Source organism: Oxyura jamaicensis, chromosome 2 (assembly GCF_011077185.1).
Source record: "Oxyura jamaicensis isolate SHBP4307 breed ruddy duck chromosome 2, BPBGC_Ojam_1.0, whole genome shotgun sequence".
In the NCBI taxonomy this organism is placed as follows: domain Eukaryota; kingdom Metazoa; phylum Chordata; class Aves; order Anseriformes; family Anatidae; genus Oxyura; species Oxyura jamaicensis.
Genome location: NC_048894.1, coordinates 64263988 through 64274822, shown reverse-complemented (window position 1 = coordinate 64274822; position 10835 = coordinate 64263988). Strand labels below are relative to the sequence as shown.

Genomic DNA, 10835 nt, shown 5'->3' with positions numbered 1-10835 from the left:
AATGGACAATTCCTTGAAATGAACAATGTAAAACATAAACCAGCTGCTCATACACTACTGATAAGATTCTAGATGAAAAGTTACGGTGCTGATGAGTTTACCCTGAGATGTAAGTTTTATTGCAGGAGAGATGATGACTGTGACACTTTGTCACATTGTCACTTAGCTTTCCAATAATTCATAGTCCTGCCTTAAAAATGGGGCTGTTGCTGGGCAGCCTTGTTCTACGCCCTGCCTCTCTCTTTGACTTTTAGCTGCAGAAATTGGTTTGTGCAACCTGATCTGGTTTCCATTATGGAAAAAGGGGGCTGGCTCAGGCATTCTGTGTGTGGTGTCAATGGTCATGTTTGTCTGATGTCTACTTCTCCATCCCCCAGTCTTATAACAGCTCATACACCAAGAAGGTGAGCTGTTATAAGATACCATAGGAAAGACATGGAAGTCATGCATCTCCTGAAACCTTTGGAGGAGACAACAAGACTAGGACTGTATAAAGAGTCGCTGTTATGCAAGGAGGTGGTGTTTCTTTATTGGCTTCACTGACATCATCTGTCCCAATTAAACTCATGAGGCAAGAAAACACCCGAAAGTTTCTTGTTATTTTTTTTTATATGAATAAGCACATTGCATTCCCCCATAAATTAATGAATGCCCAGCATACTACTCAAATGGATTAATCTAAGACTATGTTGGGACCTTCACAAATATTAGTTTTGAAGATCCTTGAGGTAACATGACTCCCTTAGCTAAATGTATGTCAACTAATATGTTGTAGGAACTTTTACAAAATATATGGCTTGTACTGTTATATGCTCTACTGGATAATCCAAGTCCTGACCATCAGAATAAGCACAAGTGATCATGTGATGCTGGTTGCATTACTGTTGATCTTTACCACTATTTTATTCAGCTCCAGCAGAAAACAGGCATGCTGGGAAACCTGCTGAGGTTGTTGGGATCTTCCAATGATCCAGGGTGGGCCTCAAATGAAGCTTTTCTTGCTTGGTTATATGTGCTCTATGGGGAGCTCACCCTGCACTCTTTTCCTTGGAGTGGGCTATTTTCTGAGATATTTCTTCTACTTGCCTGTTTTCAGGACCTTAATCCTTGTAACCTATGCCTCTGATAGATCAGGCTGGCTGAGATTGACCAGTAGGTTCAAGAGCTACTAGAGGAGGATACACCTATATATCTGCAGGTAAATACAGGTACACACCCATGTGAAAATACATATGAACAAGCACATTATGATCACACCTGTTTTTTGTAGAAGCCAGTTGAAAGGATCTGTTTGCCTGAATGCTGAGAGTCCACCCTTGCTATTGAGAGTAGGCTCATTCTCTCAGGATCCCAAAAGTCAGTAGTGAAAGTGTCTCTTAGATAAGTTTAATACCAGTGAATATTAATCTAATCAAGCTTCATTTCAGCAAGTGCTGAAACAATATACAGAGCTCTAACATTACCGTAAATTTGTGAAATAAGCATGCTGTTTCTTGGTGGTTTTGTTCTTTTTAATACCAATTGTTTAGAAAAGAAAAGTTTTCTGAAAAAGGAAATCAAGAGCATTTCTCCATCCCTACCATTGCTGCAATAACAGGAAAGAAAATTCACATATACAGAGCTAAGCAGATAAGAGCTGAATTGTAGGGTTTTTATTGTTGTTTGTTTTTAAAATAGCTGGTGGGCAAGTGATCCTAAAGAAAACCAAATTGCTTGCCTTTCTAATTCACAGTGAACTGAGCCCTGAGTTTCCTAGGATCTACCCAGGCACTGGGATGAAGAGCCTCACAGGCAGGAGCTTCAAGAGACCCCTCTCCTGAAGCAGCAAAATGACTTCAAGCCAAGCAGCTCACAGCCATGGGTAGGCAGCTGTAGGACCATCAGCATAAGGTGACCCAGCCACTCAGGGAAGGCAAGGGTGGCTGTCTATGCCTCTTCCAGGAGCTTCCGTAATGCAGGGTCTATGGTTTTTCAAATAAAATGTCACACTATCAGATGAAGGAAGTAATCCAGGGAGTCTGTATGCTCTTTGCCTTGACGGTAAGGTCAGCTGGTGGTAGTCTTTGCGCATGTGGCAAAATTCAGCAGCATTTCAAACTCTGGAACTGGAGCTGCAGGAGCTGCCTTGCAAAGCCTGTGTGATGGAGGTTAATGCAGTGGGAAGCTGAGGGCACTGCTACAGCATTTGAGGGTTTGGGTTAAACACAGTGGCTAAATAGTTCCCCATATGTTATCAGCAGTTAAATAATCAGTAGACTTGACTATTTAAATGTCTTTTTGGGGTGATGGTAATGCTCAGGGTGGGTTTTCACTATCTGTAGACTCACATTTCTCAGATGGTTTCAGGCTACTTGCAGAGCTGGGTGCTCTTTTGATGTGTGCTGTGTTCACGTTTTCCAGATTGTTTATAAATTTTGGGTGAGAAAAATGAGGATTTAAGGTACTGCAGCCATGTTTCTATGGCACACCAAGGATGATGCTCCACAGCTCGCCTTGTCAGGAGGTCTACAGTACTTGGTTGTTTCCCTTCAGGTTTCTGCATTGTGTTGCTTCTCTAACGCTTTCCATTTAGTTTCTTAGGTTAGTATGTAATGCTTTGTTCCACATTCATGTTTGCAGATCCTGTAATAATATCAGTGGATTTCATTTAATCCCTCCTTTTCGCCAAGCTTGAGAGTTAATCCCGCTTTCTGGCAGCCTGCTAAAGCCGGCGCTGCAAAACATATGTTTTCCCAGTTGGGGCATGCTCTATGGTTGGTGCAATTTGGTATATGTGTATGATACTGTGTCAGTAAAAGAACTGCAAGAATCCACCTTCAGTATTAAAAACTGAAGTGTTTTAAACAACAGAAATACATGCTGACTACTGTGTCTTTTTTCAGGTTTGGGCCCAAGACACAAGCACTTGTTTCTGGGTTTGTAATGGGGGGGGGGGGGGGGAGGATGTGGTTTACACTTCTGCAAACAAGGGCCTGTGGGAACTGAGGATTTGTGCTCTGAAGAACTTACTATTTAAGAAATAATGTGCTTCCATAGTGTATATGTCTCACCCAAAAGTCCAATCACTCAACTCTTGTTATGGACAGAAGTTAAGCTTGTTAAGGTAGACTTATTAAACCATTTGCATGTTGTTGCCTTTAGGCTGGGCTGCATTGCAGACATGTTTGCAGGCTTAAATGTTTTGAACCAGTTTGCCTTGACATAGCAGAAAAAGCATACTTTTTTTTTGTTTGTTTGTTTTAATGGGGTGGGGTGGTGGAATACTTTCAATAGCATCAGTCAGGCTGGGATTCTTGTATGAATTTCTCTATTGCTTAAAATGCTAAGGTAGAAAACTTGTCCATATTAGTGATTGATGACTTGCTGTCATTGGCCCGTCACCGGCCCTGATGCTCTCTCCTCTCCACTTGCCCACTGTGCTCCCAATTCCCTCCACAACATCCTCTGTTTGTTGTACTTCCTACTTGGGAATGTACCTCTTACCTATCTTCATTTACATAAATTATTTCAGAGGGGAAAAGTAGTTTATAAAAATAAACAAGAGCTACTTAAATATAAAAATAAAGCAACAGTTTCATCACAAATTATACTGATGCAGTAACTTTTTGGCTGCTTGTGAAATCATAGATGATGTTATACTTAATACCTGTGATGTCTGAATTTCCATCTGTTGGGGTGTAAATTATAGAGCTGCTTGCCGCTGTGACACGTGGCTGAGCAATTTTTGTCACATCTTATCGGGGAAATACCTACAGCCCAGCCATTTTAGTGCTGTTGCTTTAACTTAACTGGGAAATGACATCTTTAAATAACCTGGAGGAAGTAACTGAGCTGACAGTGTTGTTTGTGGAAGGCAACTTCTGCAAATGTTTGGCATCTCCAGCACTTGTATTGATTGTTTGCAAATGGGTGGCAAGATGTAAGAGTGAATATCAACTGTTAGTAGTAGCACACAGGTTCACACGGTTGAGTTTCTAGATGTTCACTGCAAGTTCCTCAAAAAAGTTAGCCCAAATCCTCACCATGGGCACACAGCTTCAGAGCAATGCCTTTTTACTAGTGAATCTTCTAGAATAATTGATTTGTACTCATAATCAGGGACAATGGATGCTCCCTGCTGTCTAGGAGCTAACTGTAAGCTTCAAATGACTCCTTTGCTGGGACGAGTGCAATTAAATTTTCCACTGTAGGTCTGGGTGGCTAAAATTCATTGGAACTTAGTCAGCACTTCTGTGGTGAGGCACAAGATGGGTAAGACCCATTCTCACTTCTCACAGTAGCAAGAAGTCTTAGCCAAAAATTGCAGGTGTTGGCAAGGCTGGAGAATGCTGGCTGCAAGTAACAAGCAGCTCCATGAAAATAATTATTGATTAATAAATCATTGGAAGCTTTTGTAATGCCCAGTTTAATAGAATTTAAAGATGAGAGATGATTAACTGAGTAACAGGAAGCATCCTGCAAGAATTTTCCCCAAAGCACAGAAGGTGAGTGAGAGAAGGGAGAGACAAAGAATACACAAGTTTGCAGTTGTGTTATGCATGCCTCTGAGGGGTGGTGCATGCTCCCCACCAGGGCATACCCCACTCGCTCTGCTGGGAGAAACCCAGGCTCACCAGGGGCAAACCCTTCCTTTATGTTCAGCTCATGAGTCAATGAGGTGTGTTTCATCTCGCACCGTTCTCCTTTTCCCCTTTTCCCCAGCCCTGCAGTGAATCTCTCTCTGTGTCTCTGAAAGTAAGACCCCTCTTGCTAGACTGCCCCTGCAAGGGTCAGGATTTTCAGAGCAATGCTCAGAAACAACATAACCCAGCATCAAATGTATTTTATGAAACAAAATATTTCCTGACCTCCTTGGAAGCAGTTTAGTGACAGCATGGCTACCCATAGGAAAGATAATAATAATAATAATAAACTGTCTTTCTGCATGAGCATTTTTAGTTGAACTATAAAACACTGATGAGGAACAACAGCTGTAGACATAAAAGGTAGTTAACTAGAGAAAACAAGAGTATTGCTTAAATAGGGGAGCTTGACAGAGAATAAGTTATCAAAGGCATGATGATGCTTGGAAAGTGCCATGAGAATGGCAATGATTTTCTGCCACAGAAGTGGAAGTATGGTTCTCTTGAGCCACTGAATGTAATAATTTGGAATAAATCATTCCCTCCCTTCTCATACAAGAACTTCTTATTGCCAAAAAGACAACTATGCTGTGGACAGGGGAAAAGATAATTCCATGAAACTCTGAATAGCACTTTTTCTTTAGATATCAACTTAAAATTGCCATATCAAAGAAGAGTCCTGCTATCATCTCTTTAATTAATGTCCATAAATCTCATGACCCTACTGATAGTGCCAAAATAAACAAGGTCTCAGAGGAGCAGGAATGAGCAGAATTGCCCTTCTGACTGTGGGCTGTAACTGGCATAGCAGGGGGAAAAGGAAGGGGATAGTGTTTGAATTCTCTTTCTAGCCTCTAAAATACTGCAAAACAATACCAATTCTTTATGTAGCATAATCCAAATGTGGAAGAAGCTCAGCTTGCTAAAGCAGTATCAAAGTCCTTTTCTTTGTCTGACTCCTGTTAGTGTATCAAATTGATCACTTTTTTTTCCCCTTTTAGTGTTTAGTCTTGAAATGTTCCTTAAGAAAGTGCTAGCCTCCAGAGTTAACAGGAAAGCCAGAGTCTAGAGAGTCATCTGAGGGGGTTGTGATGGAGCAGGTAGGTGAAGCCATACCTACCTCATCTCCAGTTACTGTCTTAGCCCTGAATCTTGTCCTCATCCTTCCTCCACTTCTTCCTTTGGGTCAGCTTTCCTTTCTCTGTAGATGTAGGAACTGAGACCTAGCAACATTTCTGGTTTCAGCAGGCTCTGGGGAGAAAGCAGTGATCATATAGCTGGGGGTCTGTTTCCATTTTCTGCATTTGTACACCCCCTACACAGCCTGGGCCACATCCCTTAGCAGAGGATGGAACCAGACCATTCACTGTGGGAAAGTCAGTGAAAGAAAGGGGGTAATTTCTCAAACTCCCTTCCCCCCAGCAATAACTTCCATACTTACACAAATTTTAATATCAATGGTTTAATTTTTCATCAGGTAGGAAAAAAAATGTTCTTATGTTCATCAATATGCAAGAAAAGGGGAAAATATTAAATGAAAAAATTGAGGTACCATAGTGGAAAAGCAAAATATCTCTACACCAGCATGGTTCAGTTCTGCAAAATGCAGCATGTGTTTCACACTCCCAGCCCTTTCTACAACTCTACCATGACATTCTATACTTCACTAGCAGTCATCTGGCATCCTGGGGAATGAAGGAGAGCAAAGAGGAAAGAAATCTGAGACATCTGAGTTAAAATACTGGCATGGACTTAAGGACTTAAAAGCATAGTACTTCATTAGGGAGATCCCATTTTTCCAAGCAGGAGGAGGAGGAGGTGAAATAGTCTGCTTTTTAACCAAAGCTCCTTTGCCCAGTTTCAGGTGTAGAGATTTTCAGTGAAAAAGAACAATTTGTTATGGAAGATGGATGACTTTTGTGGGGGAAAACAAAACAAAACAAAACAAACAACAACAACAACAAAACACTATATTTTTTTGACCAAAACTTTAGTTTTTCCCCATCAGATAATGTTTGTTATCAGTTGAAAGGGAACTTCCTGTGAGTGATGCTCTAACTCAAAGGCGAGTTTATATCAATGTGAGATTTTGTTTATTCGGAGATGTCAGGATCAGGCTTTAAGTCTGTAGAAACAAGAGGCCCCATTACTCTTTTACTTGTAGATGTACAACTGATGGGTGTTCAGCCTCCAGGATTTAAGATTATCAAGATAAGGTTTCAGATAAACATCCAAAGTTTAGATCTTTATCTAACCCAAAGCTCTGAACCTTTAAAGGATTACCCATCTCCAGGGATAATCCCATAGTGATTTCAACACCTGTACTGAGTCAAAGTGAGTTCATAGTCTCCTGGCCACAAGAAATTATTCAAGCCCACCCTATCATTTGTTCTGGATAGCTTAAACAATACATGTAAGATCTGAACATGATTAGCTGGGCATTCCTATTTTAAATGACTCTGTTTGGGGATAACTCCAAACAGTCATCAATAGGATAAATTATTACTGCAGAAAAAAAAACTTCTGACATTATGCTTCTGTGGCCTACAGAGCAGATATGCCCTGGATGTTTTTATGGTGAATCAGAAGCAATAAATATACCACAGTTTTATAGATAATTGAATGAACTCCTTTTCTGTCAGCATTTTGCATTGGAAGCAGACTTTGCTGCCCTCTTTTGCAGTTATGAAATCATGTTCACAATGGCATACAGAAAAGCTCTGCCGTAGGTTAGGGCATCGATCATAAAAAATACCATCCCCAGATACAGAACATGATAAATACGTTGAGTGGCCGTTTCCATCTGTTATTGCAAATATATTTGACATACTGAGGAAACTCTTTTTTGGTCCTGTTCCAGCACATGCACAGTGCCAAGCCCATGGCAGATTAGGTTAGACACTCTTCTCTTTCCAGCTCGGCAGCAACTCCTCCAGGTCCCCTAAGGAGCAACTGGACTTTGGGCTTCTATCAAGCTTCTCCCAAAAGAAGCAGTAACTCTTACTGGGGTTACTACAAGTCTTCCAACAAATCTAACATGATTCTGGGTTTAGTTTCATTCTGAAATGCTATGCTCATGCCTCACAATCAACCAGGAATTGGGAAGAAATTATCAATTTATTATACATGTGTATGCACATGGAAGTATGTGTATACACATTATTTTACCATGGATCCGAAAGAGCTTTACATGTGTTAAATGATCATGCTACAAAAATCTCCTTTCCTTATTAAAAAATAAAAATAAAATAATAAAAAAGCAATAGGTATTATTCTGACAATAAAATTGTAGATAGTACACTATCTTCCCTGGGGCCTTTAGGCAAATCTTTTAGCCTTCTTTGGGCTGAGTCGGCTTTTGGTCAGAAAGGAAGGAAGGCAGAGTTTTTTTGTTTGTTTGTTTGTTTGTTTGTTTGTTTTTAATTGAAAGATTGCTCAGTAGACTCAACTGAATTTTTTAAACCTGAGCAAGAAAAGAGAAGGGAAAAAAAAAAAAAGGTCTTACTAGGTCTTACTATTCCTTATTTGAGATATACTTACTTACATCTTACTTACATCTGCTGTAAGTAAGTAGATCTCTAGAAGCAACTACTAGCTTTGATCGCTCTCCTGCCATACAACAGTATTTAAGGAAAAGCTGGTCTTGTTTTAGTCACTGGTTCTTTAGCTCACCTTTGTAATTAGAAGGAGAGCTTGCCTCAACAGTACTCAGGTGGAATGCATTGGAAATACATGATTAAATGGTAAGCCTAAGTTAGCTTTTCACCTCCAGAAACCAAAACAAGTATTGGGTGCAAGAGACATTTGAAAGACCACGTTAATTAACAGTGGCCTATATAGTAAACAAAAGATGAATTCACAGTGATTTCTTGCTGTTGCATTCAATGGGGCTAGACTTTTGACCTTCCATTTGAGAACGGAGTCTCCTCTACAGATTTAGTTTTACATTTATGGTGAGGTAAATTGCAGAGAAGTTTGTCAATAAGGAAAAGAGATGGGGTGTGTGGTCTTATGCCAGCCCTGCGTGATCAGTCTGAACTAGAAGCTCCTCCCTGCCCTGTTGTGTATCCTACTGCTTGGTAACTTCAGACAAATGTTTTTAACGGTGTTCTGGTGATTACATTCTTCTTTATGTGTTGTAAATCCCTGGAAGTGGAGGAGGATGTTTTCCTGGAGATAATAAACTTGTTTTTCCCTTTTAAATAAAGCTGTTCTCTAGTAACTATGTTGATCTGGCTACTGTCAAGCAGACCTCCGCAAATGTATGTGTTAGTAATGTTTGGACTTGGGAAAAACTAAGATATGTTGTACCATAAAGTCTACATGTTGTGGTTTAACCTGGCCAGCAGCTAAGCACCACACAGCCATTCGCTCACCCTCCCCGCTCCCTCTCTGGGATGGTGGGGGAGAATCAGAAAGAAATAAAAGCCTGTGGGTTGAGATAAAGGACAGAAAACAAAGGAAAATGATAATGATAATAGTACTACTACTACTAATGTGTATAAACAAGTGATGCACAATGAAGTTGCTCATCACCTGCTGACCGATGCGCAGCCTATCCTCAAGCGGCTGGTTCCCCCACCCCAGCCAGCCTACCATATTAATTTTTCAGCATGACATCAGATGGTATGAAATACCTCTCTGGCCAGTTCAGGCCAGCTATGCTGGGTCTGTCCCCGCCTAGCTCCTGCTGCACCCCCAGCCTGCCCACTGGCAGGACAGGGTGAAAAGCTGAAAAGTCCTTGGCTTAGTTTAAGCACTGCTCTGCAGCAATTAAAACATCAGTGTGTTATCAATGTTATTTTCATCCTAAATCCCAAACACAGCACCATACCAGCTACTAGGATGAAAATTAACTCTATCCTAGCCGAAATCAGGACACTACATCTAACTTATTTAAAGGTGATGGTCCACGGAGTATTTTTCATGCACACTACTGGTATTATCATGTATGGGATACCTGATGTTTGTATCTCATTCATTGCTTATTTCCCCACTATCCCCCACCCCTTGTAGGGATGTAGCAATAGAAATAGAAGTTACTGTGTGAACAGGTAAGGCTGCCTTCATTATATGGTATACTAGGAAGCCAAAATAAAGCTAAGGGCTTCCAGGAGTTCCTCCAGCTTCTTTAGACAGTGCTTTCTTTACTTCTGTGATATTCTCACCACTCTTGAATTTTATACCAGGTTGAGTAAAATCTGTGCCATTTAAAAATTGCAAATTCTCAATTCTATTTTTAGAAATCACATTGCTTTGTGCTTGCTTGTGTTTCTAACACTAGGTCAGAGGATCATCAGAAAAAGGCCATTTCCTAAATAGGGTTTTAGAGTATAAACACTAAAAAATATTATACACTTTTTTTTTTTTTTTTTGAATCTGACACATATTTGAGTCTGAAATATTTTCTTTCCCGACTAAAAGGAATAAAACATGCAGTCTCAGTTCTTACCTGTAGAAGTCAAAATAGTAGAATTTTTCCACCTCTTTTCAAAACCAGTTCACAGTAGAAAGTGTTATTAACAACAAATCTCCTGAACAATTAATTTAGGCATTTGGCAGATCACTTGAAGTCTCCATTCATTTGGAAGATCACTTGAAGAGATTAAGAGAAAGTTTTAAAAGCTTCTTTAGCTCTGAAAGATATACGGAACTAGAGGCAGAAGCTACTTTATTTGAGGGGAGAAATTAAGTAGGTAGGAGACAGACCAGATATCTGGGGTTTAAACTCTAATGTAGATTAAGTTCAACTTGTCAAAATATTTCTCCTGTTTGTTTTCTTGATTTCAAACTTTGATGTTGATCTGGCAATTTCTTTTGAGTCCAAGTATCATGATAAAGAGCCACTTAATTCTTTCTATTTCCATTTGCAGAAAAGCTAAGTGGAGCACAAAATGTTTCAGGAGTGCCCAGCTCCTAGAAAAAGGCAGCCAGTCTTTGCTAAGAGCAACAGGCATGAGACTATGGCCTGGAAATTGAGAAAGAAAGAAATTGAAAGAGATATGGCCCACAGAAGGAACAGAAACAACTTCCCTCCTAACACCCCCACTGAGTCTTAAGAAGGGATTCTTCATTTTTTTGTGTTCATCCAGCATCACTGTGTCTCTCATGAAATTATGAATTTAGATCAGCCAGGTGCCTAAGTGAAAGAAATGGAGTTACGGGGCTGCTTTGCAAGGTAAATTAGTGGGTGTATATTTGAAAATACCATGA

At 40.2% G+C, this 10835-nt stretch overlaps 1 long non-coding RNA gene across 1 annotated transcript; it reads left to right on the top strand.

Annotated features, from left to right (window-relative positions):
* The first annotated feature begins 920 nt into the window (after positions 1-920).
* Positions 921-10596, top strand: LOC118163095. The gene is made up of 3 exons (XR_004748845.1): positions 921-1198; positions 1733-1861; positions 10496-10596. It is a non-coding gene; the product is annotated as an uncharacterized LOC118163095 (long non-coding RNA).
* Positions 10597-10835: the final 239 nt, after the last annotated feature.